Consider the following 23,641-nt stretch of genomic DNA (forward strand, 5'->3'; position numbering starts at 1 on the left):
AAGAATTGTTGTGAAATTTCATATGAAACTTGGAAAAACCACTACTGAAACTTCTTTTAATTAAAAAAGTATATGGCAATGAATGTTTATCATGTACGCGGGTTTTTGAATGGTTTAAGCGTTTCCAAGATGGTCGAGAAGACTTTGAAGATGATATTCGCCCGGGTCGCCCTTCCACGTCAAAAACGGATAAAATTTTGAATAAAAATTGGTAATCTGATCCAATCTGACCGTCGGTTAACAATTCTCGTGAAAAAATAAGAAAAAATAACCCGAATTGTGGAAGAACAAATCACGGATTTTCATCAAGACAACACACCGGTTCACACTGCATTGTCTGTCATGACGTTTCTAGCCAAGTACAACATCACAGTGTTAGACCACTCGCCTTATTCGCCTGACCTGGCACCATGTTACTTTTATCTGTTCCCCAAGGTCTAATCTGTATTAAAAGGAACAAGATTTCAGACCGTTGAAGCTGCGAAAGATAAAGCAGTACGCGTCATGAAAGAATTCACAGAAGAAGACTTCCAACACCGTTTCGAACAATGGAAAATTCGCATGGAGCGTTGAAGGGATAAACACCCCTCCTCAATAGGAGGGGTGTTTATTGAAAGGTGTTTATTGAACATATTTATAACTAAATATGTATAAATTTAAAATAAAATATTTTACAGCATTAGTCTCGTTATTTAATAGCCACACCTCGTATGAGTTGTAACTAGCTTACTTGTATTGTTTCGTACAGTCTCAATATATTGGGATGATTCAGTCTGAACAGAATTTGAGCTTCTCTTTTAAGATTTTTAAAAATGTACTGTTGCTGTAAACGGGTTTTACCAATTGATTTGACGGCCACCTAAAAAAAATAAAAAAATAATCCTTTTACTGTGTTGAATCAAAGGTTAAGGTACAATAAATACTGTAAATAATGACATAAATATTATGTTAAACTCTAAAATAAGATATAGTTAATTAAAATTTATAAGAAATCAGGTTCTTAAAAATCGTTAATTTTAAAAGTAACGATCTTAAAATGAAAGCTATTTTTAAAATAAACGCCATAAGCTTTTAATACTTTCTATATCCTCTAATACTTTCATTATTATTGCGATGACCGTCCGCGTCCCCAGTTGACTCAATGGACGAAGTAAAATCGCTCATTGATAAATTGTTGTTTGTCATAGCGGCATCATGTGAATACAGGCTGATGTGCTCTTCAGGTCGTAGCGCACAAAACCTTTTTTTAAAAAACATTTTTTAGTTTTAATATGGAGTTATTTCATCGTTGATTTAGTTTCATATTTTCAGAAAAAAAGTGATCATGTAACATACGTAATTAACGTAATTCTTTTATTTATTGTTAATTTCTCATCAGTGTAAAGAATTTCTTTAATTGTCAATATCTTATGAATTGTTAATTTCTCATCAGTGAGTATATATAGAAGAATCAAGAATCAGTGTATGTATAGAGTTTAAAACTTAATTACTTTTACTACATTTACAAGTACATTGAAATAATTCTGAGGTCTCACGATCCTATTACATTTATATGCACGAATGGAGCGCGCCAGTTTGTTTTAATATTAAATACATCAAACTTTCAGAATGTTTATACTGAAATAATATTTTAAAAAAGCTAACAAAAAAGTTTTAATACTTCCCTGGTATGGTTATTTATTCTTATATAGTGGACAAATTATTATACTTAAAAAAATGTTACCTAAGATTTATTTTTTGTTGTGGGGGTAATTTATGATGAAGTTTTATTGTACCATTACAATTATATGTTTAAACAAACCAGAAAAAAATTTAATTAAAAAAATCGGAATTTTTTTCTGATCCCGACTTTAATTACTTTCCAAGATATTTTTTTAAATTTTCTGCATTTACTATGTTAAAAGGAAGAAACTAAAAAAAAATTCTAGAGAATGTAAAACCAATAAAAGGTTACCTAAGACCGTTTTTTGGGAGGTGATTAAAATGAAGTTTTATTGTTATTATTATTAAAAGTTTAACAAACCAAAAAATTTTAAAAGAAATCGATATTTTTAAATTTTTAACCGTTCCCCCCAATATTTCCTCCAAAATATTGGTCGTTTGTACTACTACTACGCCTGACAGGACATTAAAAAAACTCGGTTGAAAGATATGTATAAATAAAAAAGAGTTTTCGATATTTGGGGAAGGGGTAATTTTGGCAAAACTTGTTTTAAAAATGGTAAGATAAGAATGTACGCATGAAGTGAGCTTAATGTAAAGAAGGGTTTATGTTTGCACAATTTTGAGAAAATTGACTCCAAAAAACTATCTTTTACCCCACTCCATAAAGATACAGGACCCCCAACATTTTGCTAAGTTTTTACCAAGTTTCTAACACGCCAACACACATACATAAAGTACGTACGAACATTACTCCTCCTTTTTTTTGGGGTTGCGAGTCATGAAACGTTGAGTTTTATGAAACTGAAAGATAAATAAACTGTATATTTACCAGAGTTAAAGTCTGGTTAACTGTATAATCGGCAAAACGTTCGAAATTTTTTCAAGTTATCATATGTAAAATATAATTAAAGCATACGTTATCACACTTTTCAATTTTAATGGTTTTTAACGTTGAAAACATTTTTGAAGTTGACTTTTAATATTTAATACATTTAAAGTTTATTAAAATGGCACATTAAACAATCGATACACACTAATAAAAAATAATTATAACTTAAGATATATTCAGTTTTAAAATGGCGGAACGTTTTTAACAGACATCCCTATAGGAGACAGGAAAAACAGCAAAAAAAAATTAGTAGATTACTAAATTCGATAATTATATAATAGATACTTAATAAAAAGATGCTTTTTTTATCGTTAAAAAGGTAACATCATAGATTTGCTAAAAAATCGATAATATTCTAACGTGGGAACAGTTATTTTCAAACAGTTGCATTGATAAAAAGTAGACTGATGTTTTAATACAATTAGAAATACACATATTTCTATTGAAATTATTGTATAAAGATTGTATTATATACTGACTAAATGAAATTACTGAGTCCGGCAGAAATAACTCCTCGATTTTCCACTACTGCTAGTGGAAGGCTAATAGTACAGGACGTGACGTCGGCATGCCATTTTGTAGCAGATGTCTTACCATTTCAGTTTCAACCATGGTATGGAACAGTGAGCATCGCGCTTTCGTTATTGAAACGTATTTTAAAAATGGCGATTCTATTATCATCAGCGATTATTTCGTTTACACCTTCAGCTAGGTCGATACGCCATGGTACTCGATAAGAAGACAATTCAGTTATGGGTGTCCAGTTTTAGCGCTACTGGTTCAGCTTTGAAGAAGAAACCAGTATTTAACCCACGAAGCGTTAGAATAACCGAATATATTGAAGCAGCGAGATAAGCAGTTACACAATCTCAATGTCGCTCAGCTCTTAAACACGCTGCTGCGTTACAAATCTCGGATCGAACTGTAAGGAGAATTTTACACGCCGACTTTCAGTTTCATCCTTACGAAATGATGGTCGTGCATCAGCTAAATGAGTGTGACTGGATTAGCCGTATTGCTTCTTGCCAGCTATTCTGGAAAATGCTACAATGAACTCAATTTTGCTGTGAAGTGACGATGCCTATTTTCATTTATCGGACTGTGTTAACATCCCAACCCCGTAGGGGAAGACACCCGCATAGTGATGTTTCGGGGGGGCACCCCCCCGTTCTAGCCCTGGGCTTTTAACGGGAGTCGTCTATCGCCCTCTGACTTTTTACATCTCACAGTAATAAGCCTGGCCTCGTTGGGATGCCACCGATGTAAATGCTTCGTTAGACATTTACATCGGTGATTTACTAATTCCGCTTTTGCCTTCGCTGTAAGCCTCGTCTGGACATCTTGAATGTCCTACTTCGTTTCCCTCTGAACTAGCTAACCGAGTTCGCGAAAGCACGAACCCCGCGCCTAGTTCTACTTTTATTGAGCCAATTCTGTGAATGTCGAGGCAAAATTCGAGGCAAATTTAAACACATTATACCACCAAAAATGTCGTTCGCAACAACGAAATTTAGTCCTAATTCCTTTACTTTAGTTCGTACCCCTGACTTAGGTTAATTTATGGACTCCGGTCTGGTCTACAAGGGAGAGGCGGACAGACCTCCTACTCCCACTCAGCTCCAACGCAGAGTCCCGCGTAACATTCACTTGCTTCAACCATCGTCGAGATGCCACTACACCTCACGGCTACATGGGATCCATGCCCTCGGCAGTGCAGTCGCCGTTCCGCCGAAGCGATACAATTAAATAATCACCACAATTCTAACTAACCGTGGCTCGCTGCCAATACGCCTACCTTACCTTCGGCCAATCAACTGCCCTGGCGGTCCCTAGCCACCCGGGGTGCTACTCTACTAAATCCCCTCGGCCGTCCTGCGCAGGGCGAGGAAGCAGAGGATGCCAGCCACAATTGTCTAATCTCTGCGAGTCTTCCAGTTGACTCGCAGGTCAGAGAAGGAGTTCAGTCTCTCAAGCTCCCTAACAACTCTGGTACGTTCAGCTTCGTACTGGGGACAGATATACAGGACATGGTATACAGTATCATCAACCCTACAGTCCGGACACAAGCCGGAGTCAACCAAACCAAACCTAGTCAAACTATTCCTAAAGGCACCACGTCCCGAAAGGAATTGAGTTACATGCCGATTGGGGGAAACCCAACTAATTTCTCGCAACTACCGAACATTTGGAAAAATACCATGCGTGTATCGACCAGTAGAAGAATCATTCCACCTAGCTTGCCAAGAGTCAAAACCTTGGTCTTCAATTTCTCGCATACGTCCTGAAGTAAGAAGGCCTCCCTTCTTGGAAATGTAACTCTTGCTACGTTCCGTAGTTAAATGACTACGGGTTTCATGCCGGCGATCACAGTGACTGCCTTTCTCGAGACAGTTCTGTAGCCACCAACAGCTAACAATAGAAAACGCTGGGCTTGCAAAAGATTTTCCCTATAACTTTGGAATTGTAAACAATGAGCTCAGACGGGCGCAGCGTACAAAATTATGGCCTCACAGACCTTTGTAAAGAATACGTATGGTACGATAATTCAATCCCCAATCGGGATGGATGACTCTACGGACGCCGAAGAAGGCATCGATGGCCTTCTTCGCTACAAACTGGAGATGCTCCTTGAATTGTAGCTTCTCATCAAGGATAACACCCACATACTTCTGAACGGTAACATACCAAATCGGAAGACCGTCCATCACAACCCGCGATGACGAGTTGCGGCTAGACGACCCTTCAGAAACATCACAGTGGTTTTCTCTGCACTGAAAACCATCTTATGCTGAAGCCGGATTGTGTTAACAAACAAAACTTTAGAAAATAATCTCCTAAAAGAGCAGAAAATAATCCCTTACACTTCATGGGCGTCCTCTGAGCGTGTTACAATTTGATGCGTGGTGTTGAATTTGAAATAATAGGGTCATATCTTTTGGAGGAAGTAAGGTAATCAGTTACAGTAACTTCCCGAATGTTATGTAAAAATATTACGCGACTTCTTGCTACTAAGACTTAATGAACTTGGAAATCTAGTCGAAAATTTATGGTTTCAACAAGATGGAGCCACTGCTCACAACAGCAAGACAATCGATGAATTTCCCCAGAGAAATGTTTCCCGGATATCTTATTTCACAACGAGGAGATATCCTATTGCCTGCACGGTCACCCGATCTTGCAGTATGGATTTTTTTCTTTGGGGATATCTAAATCCTGAAATCTTTTAACAAAAGCCAACAATCCTAAATTATTTAAAAGTTGCTATCCATCAATAAATCACTGGATAACATTGGAAATGATAAGAAAAATAATGCGGAATTTCAGGGAGAGGTTTTTAAAATTTAAACAAATTAATAAAAGGTATGCAAAAATAAATGGCATACACTATTCTTTCAAAATATATATTTTTTCATAATTTTATTGTAATGTCTATTTTATTTACATTTCAAATCAAATCGGGGAGTTATTTCTGCCGGACCGTAAAGAAAACAGTTTTCCAAAAGTTATATTGCAACTTTACTATTGAAATAATAATCGCTTATTATATTTGAATTGCGATCCCATTATCAGGTAAAACAGAATACCTTAATCATACTGCTAGGTAGGATTAAGGTTACTTTCTAAGGATTAAGGTAACTACGTAGAAAGTATAGAGATCTCTCAGTCGGGCTTAGTTTGCGCACTAAACGCATGCTTTAATGTTCTAATTATTTTTTCTCTTGACTCTTTAAATAAATAAAAAATTTGAACGACACAAATATAAAATTCTCTTTTTATCAAAACGCACTTTCATAAAGATGTTCATTGATTAATAATAGTTTGATTTTAAAAATTGTTAAAATTATACTTGCATCATTATTTCTTAATAATGCATTAATAATTTTATTAATTTCCGAAAAAGAAAATTTTTTTCTTTCTTTTAAGGCAATAAATATTTTCTAAATTTTCTTTGAAAAAATAAAATTAAAAACCGTTCAGCTATTGGTGCTGTTCGAACATGCTTGTTTGTTTGTGCGCGCGCTGTGTGGGTGTGTTGGAGGTGGGCGCGCGCGCACACACACGTGCATGTGCGCACGCGCAAGAAATAAAGAGAGATAAGGAATTGTTTGTGTATTAAAATATAGTTTTTTAAAGAAAATTATTAACTATAATATAAAAAACCTGTTTTATTCATAGGCTAACAAACGCCTACCTTCTAGCAAAATTTAAGAAACTTATCCTACGTTGTTATATAAGTGTATAAATACAGCTTCTATATATTATTTTATAACTCATATTTATTAAAACACCACTTCAATATCTACCATTTATTTTTAAGATAAACATGGTTTTTTTTTACATAATCACGTAATTATGTTTGCAATCCTAAATTTGTAATTATTCAGGGAGATTAATAAATATTGACATTTCGCATGACAACTATCTATGATTGCAAAGTGACGTTAAAAATTATTTTGAACAGAAAATGTCACCAAATTGGGAACAGAACTATTAAAGAAGAACGTACATTCTAAAAAGAAAAAAAATATTAAAAAATATGATTAACTGATGATTATTATTTTTTACGTCAGCAAGAAAGAAAAAATAATTTTTTCTCATAATATTTATGCTATATAATACGTAGTATATTTTTTATATATAGCCGCCACCATATTACTAACAAAAATCATACTGTTAATACGTCAAAAATTAATATTTATTATTTTTATCAAGCTGATTTATATACCTGCAGTTATATGTAGATAGTAACAAAACAGATTAATGAAATTAAGAATGCAGGGTTTGCCAAAAAACCTGGGACGAGACTTTTGAAGGGCTTTTAAAGTTAGCAGGTCTCCTCTAATCTGTACAGGACACAGTGTCTGTCTGTCTCTCAAAACTTTATTTAAGGATGAACTGGATAGGATTGGTAATAAATAACAGAGTTTATCCGGATTGTAGATCAAGGATACCATTGACTATTCTTATTGATCAGTCCCAAATATTGATCAGTACCTACTTGAATTGTAAACTAAGTGTTAAAAAATTTTATAATGAAATCGATAGTATAGGTAGTAATTTGTAAAGTAATGAACATAATATATTTAATATTTTTTAATGAATTTCTGTTTTAAATAAGAGACATTTTTCTACAATAACTTTTTTTTTGGGGCGAAAAACGCTTTCATTTTTATCATCGCTTGGGTCAAATCTATAACAAAAAAAGCTCCTTACTTATATCAAAAATATTTAAAAAGTAAGATTAAAACTAAGATGGGAACTATGATAATAACAAGATTAAAACTAGAATAATAAAAGACACGTAACCATTAGGATAAAATATAAAACACAAGTAACAAAATAAAATCGGTTATTATTAAATTTTATAAAGTATATACGTACTTCTTAGAAGTAACAATACCCGGTCAAGTACAATCTTATCACTGGCTAAAATGCAGGAAATGTCCCTCGGAAATGTACATTTATGATGTAAGGCCGCGTAACACATGCAATCCACAAGGATGTGGCGCACAATCGAGAGGCAGTTGCATCGTACGCATAGTGATGCATTTTCTAGTGATATCAGGTACCCGTGAGTAGCTCTGGTATGTCCTAATCCCAATCGACAGAGGACTACTTCCGCTCGACGAATTTTTCTGCATTCAATGGCACAACACAGTATCTTTGATGTATATGAGTTTTATTCACTACAGCAATCCAGTCACCTTACCACCTTCTTCGCAGAGTATGTTAAATAGGATTAATAAAATTTGTAGTAGTAATTTTTTAGGGTGGGGTAATTTAATGATGAAGTTTTATCATAAAATTATCATAATTATTTTAATAAACCAAAATAGGTTTAAAAAAAAAATCGGTTTTTTTATTTTTTCTGCTACCTCACCTCCAAAAATCACCTTCCAAGAAAAATTTTTAATTTTTCTACATTTACTATGTTAAATGGAAGAAACAAATAAATGTTACACTAAAAAATGTACAACCAATAACGGTGGGGGTGAATAATTAGTACATTTTTATTGTATATTACAATTAAAAGTTTAAATAAACCAGAAAAAGCTTAAAAAAATTAAAAAAATCGATATTCTTAAATTTTGATCGGCTTAGACTCCAATATTACCCTCAAAGTATTTCTTTGAGATCACTTGAACTACTGCTATGCGTAGGAAAGATAAAGCAATCGGTTAAAAAATATGCAATATATAAAGAGATCGCTTTTCTCAATTTTGGGGAAGGATGAATTTTGGGGCAATAATGTTTTAGAAATGGTTGTTACATTAACATACACGCATGTACTGAGAGTATATAGTAGGGTTATGTTTGCCAAATTTTAAGAAAAATTGACCCCAAAACCTACCTCTATCCCACCGCTTGGTGATATTGATCCCAAAAATCTATCTACCCCACCGGTTGGAGATATTGAACCCAAAATTTTACCAAATATTGATCCTTTTATACGAGTCTCTAAACAAAATTTCATCAAAATCTGTTTATGTAGTCAAAAGTTATTAAGCTTCAAACACACAAACACACGTACGTACGTTACCATATACCATGCCATTACGAACCTTGATTCTGAAATCAATCTTCGGTCGAATCAAGGCTTTAACCTAGCGATTCGTTGTAATTAGAGTTATAAAATTTATTACAATCGAGTGGATAATGAAAACCATAAAATTGATAGAAGAAGTGTAGGATCTTGTGAAAGCAGGTATTGATCTACCATATCTCTGACCAAATATATAAATTACAGCTGTATAACTTGATGAACTGAACGTATGTTTAGCTAATTGTATTTGTTTATCTTAAGGAGATTGGTTAGAACTGCAATTGTTATTCCGTATGTATAATCTATTACGGGTAAGAGATAATTTGTGTTGATGCAAAGTTCACTGATAAATCAAAATTATTTAATTTATGCAAAACGGCCGGCTAATTGATGTATTATTGTTTTTAGATCAGTTTATTTCGGGTATTATTCTCGACAAGGGTTTAGCATTTTTTCACCCGCGTTTCTTGATAATAAGTGCAAAAACACGACCTAGGTCGTAATATTAAAATGACAGAGAACTAATACTTGAAAAAAAAGATCGCATATATTTTTACTTTAATAGTAATAGTAAACTGTTCAAAACATTTATAAAGCGTGCTGTATAAGAATAAATTCAGATAACAACATACTTTATGTTTTGTATGAAATTATACCGATATGAAGTACGTAATTCTAAAGCTAGGTATCGTCTTCCGTTGATGGCAATATAGCAACATTAATCATTTTATGTTTATTCTACCAGCAAAGTATTTTTTTATTATTTTTATACAATGCGTTTTGTTTTATTGCTACTGTATTTATTTGTATACACCCGGCACTATCGTAGAAGATTCAAACAAAAAAAAAAAAAAAAGCAGAAGCTGGTCTTGCTGCATGATGTACAATATACAACTATGTTATTTTAATATACAATCTCTTTGTATTTTGCCGACGGGACTGCATCGATATTATCTAACAAAGGAAACACCAAAATCCTTCATTTCTAACTGATTTAAGATAACATATCTTGAATTAATATTATGTTATACCGTGGTAAAACATTAACTTACCTATGGAATTACAATCAACATGACTAACATATAAGGAAAAAATATATTTGACTTATGAAAAAAAACATTAAAAAAAATATTATCTGTTAATAAAATACCGTGCTTAAAAAAATTATTTATTAATAAAAGAAATGTGTTAAGCGGTTTAATAATATTTCAAACTGGAATAAGGAAATTCATGATGTTTTCTCATTGTTTTTTTAAACTTGAGTAAATGTTTACCATGGATTTATATTTTAAACTTATTATATTAATAAACAGAATTCTAAATAAAATTTTTGAATCTGTGAGTTTAAATTTGAACGCTACAAAGAGCATTTTACACGTTTGTCAAGTGCAGCGTTTCTCAGTTTCGTAAAACATTATGTTAATCCAGAGAAACTGGCTTTGTTCCAAGAGAAATCTTAATTCCTTTTAACCGGGCATATAAACGCCTAAATTTCATAAATAGCTTTAAATTAACATTAACAAATTATTGTTCAGTTTGTCCTTTTATCTAAAACACTTTACGTCTTAGAATTACAAGTAAAACTTTTAATAAGTTTTCAGAGTTTTTTTTTATAGTTTGGAAGATGCAGAAGCCGAAAAATATTGTATGATACCGTGAAAATCTGAGACTAAAATAAGATGAAACACAAATAAATAAAATCACGGTTGACGTCTGAAAGTAACAAATTTTAATTTACCATTTTAATTATTTCTTCTGATGAATACACATAATGCATTACATAAATCATCTCAGGATTAGATAGGGTATGCTACTCAACAGATAAATGTCTATTAATTATTAAAAATATTATTACACGAAATAATATATATAATTAAGCGAAGATACAATATAAATCACTACTCAATAGGGGTCAATGAAAATTATTTGAGTACATCATATTTACGAGGTCTGTAAAAATAAAGTAATGAGACTAGTTTTTTTTTGGCAGCCAAAGTGGCCACACTGTAAAGTTACTTGTAAACATATGGTGGTTATATGAACAGCTGATTTATATTAGGTAATATTTTTAGTCTATTATTGCCATGTGAGACTTAAACAAACTTTTCGTAAAACGAGTTTTTGTTTTATGAGCAACGTTGTTGCTCATAATGCTGTAGAATGAGATTGAAAATTGAAAAGGGCGTTTGAGGTTTTTAGGTGGTTTAAAGGATTTTCAGGTGGCCGGGAATAACCGATCGGATTGGTCTAGTGGTGAACGCGTCTTCCCAAATCAGCTGATTTGGAAGTCGACAGTTCCAGCGTTCGTCCTAGTAAAGTCAGTTATTTTTAGACGGATTTGAATACTAGATCGTGGATACCGGTGTTCTTTGGTGGTTGGGTTTCAATTAACCACACATCTCAGGAATGGTCGAACTGAGACTATACAAGACTACACCTTCATTTACATTCATACATATCATCCTCATTCATCCTCTAAAAGTATTATCTGAAAGGTAATTACCGGAGGCTAAACGGGAAAAAGAAAGGTGGCCGGGAATCAGTTGCTGACTACCCACGCTCTGGAAGACCATTAACGTCAAAAAGTGACGAGAATGTTGAGCGAATCGGAGACTTCATTCGGTACGACCGGCGATTAACTCTCAAAATATTGCAGAATAATTGAATTTGAACCACACCACAGTCCATGAAATTTTGACAACGAAATGGATAAAAAAAGGTTTGTGCAAAATTGTCCCAAAAAACCTTACTGAACAGAAAAACAACAGGGTGAAATTGTGCTGCATCTTCTAGGGCGAATTCCTGATTTTAGGGTGATCCTATGTTATTACCGGTGATGAATCTAGGATATTTGAGTCCGACCCAGAAATAAAATGTCAGAGCATGGAGTGACCCACTTCAAACTCACCACGTTCCAAAAAAGCAAAAATGAGCAAATAAAAAATCAAAACAATGCTAATTTGTTTCTTCGATAGTAATGGTATTGTCCATAAGGAGTTTTTGCCTACAGACAGACTGTAAATCAGTAAATCAATATGTTTACCGAGAAATCCTTGAAATACTGTGGAAAATCGTTGCCCGCGTGAGATCAGCCATCAAAGACAACTGGATGCTGCATCACCACCACAGTACACCTTGTTACACTGCACTCTCTAATGTGTTTTTGGCAAAGAAAAAAATTACTGTAGTTCCTCAACCACCTTAATAACTGACATGAGTCCCTGCGACTTTTTCCTGTTCCCGAGTTCAAAAAAACACCACAAAGGACACCATTTTGGGACAGTAAAACCAAAAAAAATGTAACCGACCATCTGAAGGATATCCCGGTTTCTGAAGGGAACTATTTTGAAGGAGAGTCGATGTATAACTGGAAAATAAAAAATAGTTTCTGAACTATTACAAATAAAAAATAAAAAGTTTTTCTGAGACCAGCCTCATTACTTTATTTACAGACCTCGTATGTGCAGGTTAAATGAGATCTAGAATTCAGTTTCTATTATTATTTAAAAAATCACTCATAAAATAATACTGGTTCTTTAAAAAAAATCTTCTAATGTAATTTAAATAAATCAATGCAATGATCTTTTAAATAATATGGTAATGGCAAAGAAAAATAATAACGTCCTTTCTCCTAAGTCTATATATTGCGTTGAATTTACAAAAAAGCAGTTCTGTTATCTTGCTTGACAGAGGTGGCTGCTGTAGTATTATTTTTTTAAAGAATAAGTCGACATCGTTTAGTATATTTTGCACATTCGTAAATATAATCACATGATAAATTAATAAAATTTAAATTACATTTTTAATTTATTTGTATTTAGTGAATTAACTTTATATTGTATTTAGTAATTAACAAATTTATGGGCACACCAAACAATTTCCTGACGGTTCATACCTTAAAAACTCGTTCTGACTTTGTGAAGGAGCCATAAAAGATTGTATTATACAGAAGTAAAATAATTATTTAGGCATAATAATCTAATATGATCATAATAGAATCGCATCTAAAAAAAATAAAAAAAAAAAAAAAAAACACATTCGATTTTTTAACAAACAAAATCAACTACTTGATTTCAAAAGATAAATGAGAAAATACGCAAATCTCAAGGGAATAATTTGTCATCTAATAAAAATGCTAGAAATTTTCTTCAATGAGCAACATAAATGCTATTATCATTAATCCGAACTTTTTATATTGTAGGTTTTATTATTCTCTACTAGAAAAAAGGCTAGCCTATCGCCCGCCGCAAAAATGTTGCATGGTTTATGTTTCATTACACATGATTTTGTTAAATGTTTTTGCCAATTGTATCTAAATAACGTTCATGAAATTAGAGTACTAAACACCAACAAAAAAAGAAAAAAGCTTAAAATCCTGAACACTTTTAGCTGTTTCTTGAGTTATGATTCTTTAACTTAGCTCTTATTCCAATTTTTTACTTTTTTGTCCCCAAAACACAAATATAATTTTTGATAAATCGTTCGTATAAAGAAGTATAAATCGCTCGAACGAATGAATCGTTCGGCGGCTGTACGCAGCTGCCCGGCGCACCACGTGCTACGCCAGTAGCAGCTAAAATAAAAATGTGAGCACATACAACAAACAAACCAACGCACCATCCTTTTTTATTGAAGAGATATGTAAAGTATAATTTTTAATTGCCTTTAAAATTTACTAAAAGGATAAAACTGAAAGAATAATAACCTGATGTAAAACACATTACTCTAAAACATTCCGTCATCGTCCAAAAAACTTTTATAAAGTTTCTAAAATTTAAAAACAAAACCATTCATTGAACCGTAATCAAGGAAATAACATCAAATAAGGAGTATAATATAAAAAAAAAATTATAAAATTAATTCGCTCCAAATATTTTTTAAAATAAATAAATGAAGTAAATTATGTATTAAAAAAATATACCAAGAAAAACTATGTTTTATAGTTTAGTAAAATGTTAAAACAGGAAACTTCCAACAAAAATAAAAAATTAAATTTGTAACTTAATGCGGAATTTAACTGTTAACACTCATTATAAGCAGATATAATTTAATAAATTATAAATCGAAAAAACAAAAGTAAAAAAAAGTTATTAAACAGTATATCAACACTTCCAAGTCATTCATATCAAATTGTGTTTATAAATTAAAAAAGAATTTGAAAGGGTATTAGTTTTTCATTCAAGATGAAAAAGTATTATTATAGGTTTTTAAGTTTTGATTTATTTTTCACTAACTTATTTTTATTTTTTACTTTTGCATTCATATTTATTTGTAATTAATTCCTCTTTTTTCTCTCTTTTTTTTCATCAACACAGCCGGGGGGGGGGGGGGGGTTGTTCATTATTCTAACGAGCCTACCCGCCTACCGGCTTAAGTCCGGCATGACAGGCAGGGCCGCCGGTAGGATCTTGATTTCCTTGTCCTGCATCTAATCCCCAGTGCAAAGCCATCGGGTCCGAAAAAGTCGTGCCCAGCGACCCCACCCTGGGAGCCGGGACTCGGTCTTGCATTGCCTCCTTCAAACGGAGGCAACCCGAAGGTTACCTCCACCACCGGGACTCGGTCTTTCAAGCGCCTGCCTCTAACGAGCGCGACTCACAGGTCGCACCTGACGGGACCCGGTCTTACCAGCTCCAGGCACCAGAGTCTCCGCGTTTCATCATCGACAATCACCCACCCAAGCGTGGACAGACGCCGACTCTACACGGGGCTGTCCAGCACCCCATTGCTACCCCACCATTTACGATGCTGAAATAAACCGGAACGCCCCCACGCAGGAGAAACTGAAAAGCCAGACACTGGGCAACAGCCAGCTTCCACAAAGCCTGTAAAAACCAAGACAGTAACTCACTCGCGAGCAGCAACACTCATCTATCCGGTGAGCCGTTTCCCACAAATAACGCATACCCGCGGGGAGTGGCTCGCTGATGACCCGGTTGCCCGCATTTATAATACAACGCCGAGCGATCAGCCCCGCGACAGTTACAGAACATGTGCCCCAACAGCGATAACTTCTGTCATCAGGACCTCTCATGGAAGCCCGATAATTCATCCAGCCGACCTTAACCCGGTGTTCAATCAGTTTCCTCACAAAACCGTACGTAGTCATAACGGTGGCGTTCTGCGTTTCTCCATAAGCTGGACGAACCTATGATACTCGAAACTCGACCGACTCGCCAACCACTAATATTTATTTACAATTACCGTTAAAAAAAAAGTCAAAGTGCGTATCTAATAGTAAGATTTTCATATTATTTTTATAAAATGTTTTTGAATGTTTTCTATATTATTGATGAGATAATTGATTAGTTTTATTTTAAGTGAATCAAAATAGGTACGTTTATCTAAATCAAGTATTTTAGATTTGATTAATATATTTTATACGATTTTTAAATGTTAACTAACTATTACGATAATAAGTTTTATGATTATAACGCTCTGAAAACGTTTTTTAAGCGGTTGGTATGCTGCAGTAAAACAAAATACGACACGATTCTTTTCGGTCGGTCAGCATAAAATTTTCTATATTTCTCATCACGAAGAAAACATATCTAGTTCGCCGCTTATCATTCTCTAACTAAAAAGAAACAAGAATTTGCTAAGAACACAATAATAGGAGAGATACAAAACCTTCAGGGGGGTAGGAAAGAGTGAATAGGGGAATATAAGGACATAAGCGTGAGGGATGCGACCTTGAGCCTCAGGCACAGGCCAGTGCCACAGGTCGTGTCCGAAATAAAAATTTAAATTGCTCGTTCGGTCGTAGCAATCAAGTTAAAGCCAGTGATTTGAAATTTCAATTTTACTATAACAACTTCTATGCACAATAAAAAATAATTGATCAGATGCGTCCGTAGGCAAAAAAGAGTTTGTGACATTTTGTCGTGTGCAATGTACTCCACCCACTTCATATAATAGTCACGCGGCACTGAATTAAAAAAAAGAACATTTGTAATAGTCATTCGTTTTAACACAACTTGTTAATGACAATCTCTTCTGAGAAGAAAAAATAACAATGTATACGCCATGCTATGTATTAATAATAAAAGAACGGAATACCCGGTTGCCGGTTGGCGATAGAATTGATAAATAACAGTTAATTATAGAGAAATTTCCTCCTCTATTATGAATTCTTATAAATATGAACCATTATACCATTTATTTCTTATGCGTAGAAAACTTATTATAATCGTAATATTTTTTTTAATGTTTCCATATTATATTTAGGCTATTTTATATTTCTATTAACAAAGAACAGCCCATAAAACAAAAAAATCGATAAATATTTTAAAAAAAAATATATAAATACTTATCAGAAGATAAAATACAGTATTTTATCTTCACGGACGAAACATTATTGTTTTGTCCGCGGGTGGAATCTTATTTCCCCATCTACCTTGCATATCTGTATTGTCTTCCCCTATCCACAACCGAGGAACTTGCCTGATAGGGGTCAGAAACCCATCCCAGGATTATGGCTTCATTATTTTTTAATTACTCCAATTATTAGACAATTTCCTCAAAGTCTACTGATAATAAATTAAAGTAATCTTTTTTAAAGGTTTTTTTGAACAGTTTCCAGTTCTTAATTTATGACAAATTGTTTAAAAGTACAATAATATATTTTCAATTTTTACGTCAATTCAATGGAAATAAGTCAATATAAACAATAAGTTAATATAAAGTTAATTAATATAAGCTAATTAAAACAACCTAAAAATAACCTTTAAAATATGCTACAATGACAAAATAAACGGTAATTTTAAACATTATTAGTAAAACCGTTCGATTTACACGCATATTAGAAGTAGTGGAATTAAAATTGGATATTATATTATTATCAATCAATAAAATCTCAACTTTATCTTATCAGGTTAATTACAGGTAGATTAACCTTCAGATTTTCCTCAAGTAGTGCTAGTATGAAAATATTCCTGAATATTAGATTCATCTTGGGCTGACTTACGCTTCAAAATCCGATAAAATTTACCATAAGAAAAAGCATACATGGTACTTCAGCAATTAGGTATATTTCAACTATTATTCTTTTAGAAAGTTGAATTGCAGTCAACTTAAAATGTTGACGTGTGTGTGTGTGTGTGTGTGTGTGTGTGTGTGTGTGTGTGTGTATATATATATACATACATTTACACTTAGTGACAACCAGTTACATCGAAGGACTACCGGATTTCTTAACTAGTTAAGATCTTAATATCTCATATATAAAATAAAAGTACTAAAATTAATTGTTTTCTAATTTTGAAGTCAATATTAAATTAATTCTCGAATAAAACGATCGATAACATTAACAACTGATATAAAAAAGTAAAGGAATCTTTTTTTTGTGGGTCAACTAAAAGTCCATCGCTTGAAAATAAAATATTGCACAAGCCATATTGAAAAAAAGATTGTTTCATTTTGATGCAAGATCCAGTAAACGATTGCTATAGAATCGTATGTAACAAATTTTGGAAATACCAGTATATACAGAAACTGAAAACACGGAAGTGTTATAAAGGGGCCACGGTCCCACAAACTAAAGAATGAATAAATATCGATCTTGTAAAGATCGATAAAAAAACAGTCTTAAAATAAATGTAAAAAAAGTAAATAATAATTGCGGACAAAATAAAAGGGGTCAAAGAAAATAATAATGTAAAAAAACTTTAGGATGAAATTAAATGAAACAGGAAAGAATTTATTATAATTCAAATCTGATCCTAAGACCTTGAAAAATTTGTCAATTTCAGATACATTATTGCTTAAAATATCGTTAACATTGTGTGTTCTAGTTTGAATCTACACACAATGCCGCGTAATGAATACAATTAAGAAGAATGTGTCGCGTTGTTACCCGACAGTTAACCAACGGACATATTGGAGCAACATTGATGTTATGAAGAATCCATTCGTTAAAAGTTACTAAGCGGGAAACAACTACATAATGGAAACTGTATTGACCTGACAGCAGCCACGAAAATACATCCAAGCTTTAATACGACACAGCTTATTATCAATCACAGATAATCACAGCTTATTATAATCACAGATTATGTCATGCAGCCTTTTGTCGACCTATAAAAACATAGTATAATTCGAATTAATAAACTGATCCACAAAAGTAGACTGAGCTCCGTTATATGGTTAGAAGGAACCCAGCAGAATTTGAAAAGTGGATTGCGGTTGCTGAGAACAAAGAACGCTAAGTGAATGTTCAAAATTATTGGGTTTATATTAAATATTTACGTCAGATAATGCTAGAAAACTTCTTACTGAATCGCGTTACACAAAAATTTGTCCCAAGGACTGATACTCTTGGTCCTTCATATTAAATGCCATGGGGCACACGATCGGGCAGAAAATATATTTATATTGAGATATACGTACAACGCTTGCAAGTGTGATTTGAATATAAAGATAAATACTAATAAAAACACATTATTTATAGTCACAACGTGATTCAGACGGGAAGCACTATATATTATAAAGTCAGTAACCCTCGTAATACATCTCTTGAAAATAGTAATGTGTGTGTTGTTACATTTGTTAAATTTATTTAATTTTTCACTCATTTTATTATGGGGCGTGATTTTGAGTTATCTTAGCTGGAAAATTAAACAATATCGTGCAGTTTGCTATTGCTCATAAAATTCACAAATCTCTTTCAACATGACTTTAGTCAAGAAATGACCTGCTTTTTTGCTTCTATTCCTATTTCTATTTTATTTATTATCAGTACTATGTTTTTTAAATTTATTATCTATTTTATAAAATCTGATTCAAAAATTTATTCTTTACATGTACCAATAATCTTTATGTGTTCCATAACATATTACTACACGTTATCATCCAAGACACCAAAAAATTGCGTCAGTTTGTACTGGTTTTCATTCATGCTTAATTATATTAACAAAAATCATACTCAGATTCAGTCGAAGCTAAACAAAAAATAAGGATCTACTATTACAGAAATGGCAATCTCTTAGTTAGTAATCTCAAGTTAATTGGCAAATACCACACCCATACAACCCGATTACGTCTCTTGACATTAATCTTCTGTATCTGTATCTGTAAATATCTTCTGTATGTGTATCTGCTTCTGTATCTATCAAAGTTTTAATGTTGCAAATAAAAAATATAACGTTTTATGTAGGCTGCTAAGAAACGTAGATATTAACATTTAGAGCAAATAAATAAATTGAAATATTCCATTAAAATTGATTACATCCTACTAAGGAAACTTTTTACAAAAAATTGACGCCTCATAATTCAGTGAAAGTACCATCTCCCTTAGTAGCTATAGTAAAGGTTTATTGCTTTGGTCTATTGCAAATCTAATCGGGAAAGTGCCAGGTGGTCTATTATGCGATGCTGACATCGTAAAACGGACACAGGACGCAGCGTGAACGGACTGAAATGCGTAATGTTACTTAACATAATCCTGTTCCTCATTTTACAAAAAGAGGTCAACTTGAAACTCGTTGCAGCATTACATAATTACAGATTTCAATATAATTTTTTTTATTTGCTCAGGAATTATGACAGCAAAATTTTATTTTTTACTCGAAATATCAGACAAGTAATTTCTCATTTCATTCAAATTGAAGCGGGAAAAGCTTTCTCATATTAATAAGGAAGATAGTTTAATATATACTAGTTATGATGAAAACAATCATTTAAATAACATTGCTTAATAACAATATTTAACTTTCAGAATAAAATCAAATTTCAAAAAAAATTAATCCTAGGACGAAACAAAGACTAATTAATGTTATATTTTTCAAGTTGATTTCATTATTATTATTATTAACTATTAAAGACTTGACTTAAAATTTTCAATTTTATTTTATTTTTATTGTTATTATTTCGATTTTTGACGTGCCTCATATGTTTTTTTAAAAAGTTCGAAATGTATAAAATGAAAAGTGAAATGATGACATCTTCTAGCTCAACTGGTTCGATTCCTTGCCAGGAATCGAACCAGTTGAGCTAGAAGTCGGTGTGCTAACTACCCAATCGTATCCGAAAGAACTATATTAACGAAGTACCATATCTTAAAATTGTGGTACGCTAAAAAAAATGGATCATGCCCAATAATTTATTTTCCGATACAAGATAATAAAAAATTCCTTTCGGTACGCCGGAAGGCGGAGGTAGATTTTACCGGTGCTAAGTAGGGGATAAAAAAGATTTCCACCTTAAAATTAAGAAAATACTTCAAATTTACTCAATACGACAATGGTTGACGTGAAAAAATGTCACATATTTAGCACACGACAAGCCCCATCTTCTTACAATTCCAGCAAAATTTTCCTGGAATCATCATCCCTTGGCGTAAGGGTTGGTCGTATCAAAGCTTGTTTCAGACAACATTTTTAGATAATGTTTAGAGGACTAACGACCACTTTAAACCAATTCGATACAGTATTTATTAAGGGAGTTATGATTCTTTTTGTCTTTTCCATTTTTTCAACCCCCTGGGCCAATTGTTGGTGATATAAAAAAAATTGACTTAGATTAGGCCTTTATCCAAAGAATAGCAGAAACTTTAAACGAGTTCGATATTTTACTTAATAAGAAAGTTATAGCGGTATTTTGTTTTTTCGTAAAACCCCCTACCATTTCCACCTGCATGGTCTGACTTTGCCCATTAATGAAGAACTCGACCGAGATTTTGGGTCGTTATATTTTACGTATTAATTTGAAAGTGGTTGGGGAAAAATTACGGCAGTTATCGTGTTTACACGAAAATGAAATATTATATAAATGTATATATATTATATAAACTTTGTTCTGTATTCAGAAAACTTTAAAGGCGTTCTAAGTTCAAGCAAATTTCATTTATTCGGAAGATTTCATAAGAAAGTTACTTATTGTAATTAGTATCAAGATTCGACTTCCCCCAAACCAAAACCACCGTCAGTTCAAAAGTTATATAACATTTCACTTTCTTGAGGACACAATAACTGCCGTAATTTTGCCCCAATCACTTTCAAATTGATACATAAAATATAACGACCCAAAATCTCAGTCGAGTTCATTAATGGGCAAAATCGGACGATTCAGATGAGAATGGGAGGGGTTTTTACGAAAAAACAAAATATCGCAATAAGAATCATGATACCAATTACAATAGGTAGCTTTCTTATGAAATCTTACTAATAAATGAAATTTGGTTGAATTGAGACGCGTTTAAGGTTTTCTGAATAGAGAAAAAGGTTAAGAGGTGCTTGAGTGATACCTGTTTAATAAACCGTAATAAAATATTTATACCTGACATGAAATCGTTTAAGTATGAATGAAAAGTGATAGAAATAAACCATTTTAAAATAAAATTAAGAAATAAATAATAATTGAAAATAAACATGCTATAAATTGCATATTACGCGATAAATGCAACTGAAATTATTTTCTTATAAACAAAGAAACGATAACTGAACCGTATAATTTTAAAATAAAAGTTATTACTGGCATTACATTAACAGAGAATAAATTTTCAATCTTTGTTATCACTAATATAAAGTAAACCTTTTAAATTTTACTCAGGAAATTTTTTGCATAAAAAATCAACACGATAATGTCTACGTCCATGAGATAAAAACGGTTACACTTTTTAGTGAAATAAAATTGTTGTTTTTAGTTATAAGAGGAAATTGTGCAATAGTGACACGCGAATCTCTTGGGTACCTGCATTTGAATTACATTTATAATTCATTCAAGTAGCATATAGAAGAGATTAATAGTTTTTTACCACGATTTTCTTCTATTATGACCTGTGATTCATTCGTTGACAATTTTTTTATAAAATAAAATCTGTACTTGAATATACGATTATGGAAATAATTTATATTAGAATAAAAACATATTTGTGATTAAGTTAACGGCTAATCTTTCTTCTTTCATTTCAAACCACTTTGCTTCGTTCCTTCTCTACACTTTTTTTCTTTTAAAATTTGTAACATCTATCTCGGTATTGAAATACATAGTTGAAAACATTTAAAAAGATTTCAATTATTCTTTACATCTTGACTTTTATTTAGTTGGAATCAGATTAAAGCCAATAATTATAAATTTACTACACCTTAGTTTGGAGTAAAAATCTGGGAAGTATTCATTTTTACTTTTTAGTCTAATTATTGAAATGTAATAAGAGTAATTTTACTATTATTTTATTTTTTTAATTTATTTTTATTAAAGTATGGTTTTGTTTATAAAAAAATTACACATTTAAGAAAAAATTCCTTCCGAAAGAAACAATAAGATATTTTATTTTTGTATCTGGCTTTCCAATTAATTATCTTGAATATACGCATGAAAAAATATTTTTGAGTACCAGAAGCTCTTTATCATTAAGCTGTATATCAATTAATAATAAGTAATGATGTTAAACAAAAAATATATTTCCTATTCTTATGATTTCCAAATTACCCACATGACCGTCTAAATTTTCATTTAAAAAGTCTTCGATAGTAAAAAAAAACAAAACAAAATCAGTGAATTTGGTAAAAATTAAGGTTTATTACATAAAAACAGTACATATATACGAATCGAACTGAGAACATAATAACTTCTGAAGTTTGTTTTTCAGTATTTATTAAAGAAAATGTCCAAAATAAAAAATCCTTATAAAATAATAAATAAAATGTCCAAAATAAATAATAAATTCTACCTACTGGTAAAATGTAATGTTTTAAAATCTTTTATCGATTCTGTACTTGGAAATGCAAACAGAGGTAAGATAAAAAAATATCTCTTCTATTATAATATTCTTATTTGCTGCATTTCTTAAATATTGCATAAAGTTTTTTATGATATTGTTAGACGTTCTATAATTGTATAATAGGGTAAATTGTTATATATTATAAAAATTCATTACAACAATCGAATATTTTTAAATGTTAGGCGTATTCATATTATTGTTTAGGCTCTTTAATACTTTCCTGGCATCATAGATCTAGAGATATGGTGCAATAAACTAGCAGGAAAGTATGGTAATCAAAGTAAAAAATGAGGTGTTGTTTTTTTACATTTCTTGATGTTTCATGACCCAGGGACCTAAAAAACAAAAAAAGGGGGTAATATACGTGTGTAGTGTGTTTGTACGTACGTATGTACGTACGCACGGTACGTAACTAGTCAAATTGGATTCAGGGACGATAAAAAATGGATATTTCCGTTGAAATCTGGAAACCAACATTTTTCGCGATCACAATACTTCCTTTACTTTGTACAAGGAATTAAAAAGATTGCCCCCTGGAAATACAATCCTTCCTCAAAAGTTCTTAACCGAATTTTGCTATGTCTTCTCAGGCATAGTAATAGTAGTAGTGCAAATGACCTCCAAAAATACTTTGGGGACAATGTCGGATAGGGATCCGTTCAAAGTTTAAAAAAAAAGATTTTTCGAATTGTTAAACTTTTTTTTGATTTATCTAAACTTTTAATAATAATATTTTACAATAAAAATTCATCATAATTCCCCCCATTCAAAAAAAATTCTTGGTAACCTTATGTTCATTGTACATTTTTCAGAACATTTATTT

The 23,641-nt window shown here is 32.1% G+C and overlaps 1 protein-coding gene across 1 annotated transcript in view; it reads right to left on the reverse strand.

Annotated features, from left to right (window-relative positions):
* The window catches only part of LOC142321053 (uncharacterized), a 660,534-nt gene that overhangs the window by 47,736 nt on the left and 589,157 nt on the right, over positions 1–23,641 (reverse strand). The window contains exon 3 of the mRNA XM_075359059.1: positions 731–859. The gene's annotated coding sequence lies outside the window, so the exon portion shown is untranslated. The remainder of the gene's footprint in view (positions 1–730; positions 860–23,641) is intronic.

The sequence above is a fragment of the Lycorma delicatula genome, chromosome 3 (assembly GCF_047948215.1).
Source record: "Lycorma delicatula isolate Av1 chromosome 3, ASM4794821v1, whole genome shotgun sequence".
NCBI lineage: Eukaryota > Metazoa > Arthropoda > Insecta > Hemiptera > Fulgoridae > Lycorma > Lycorma delicatula.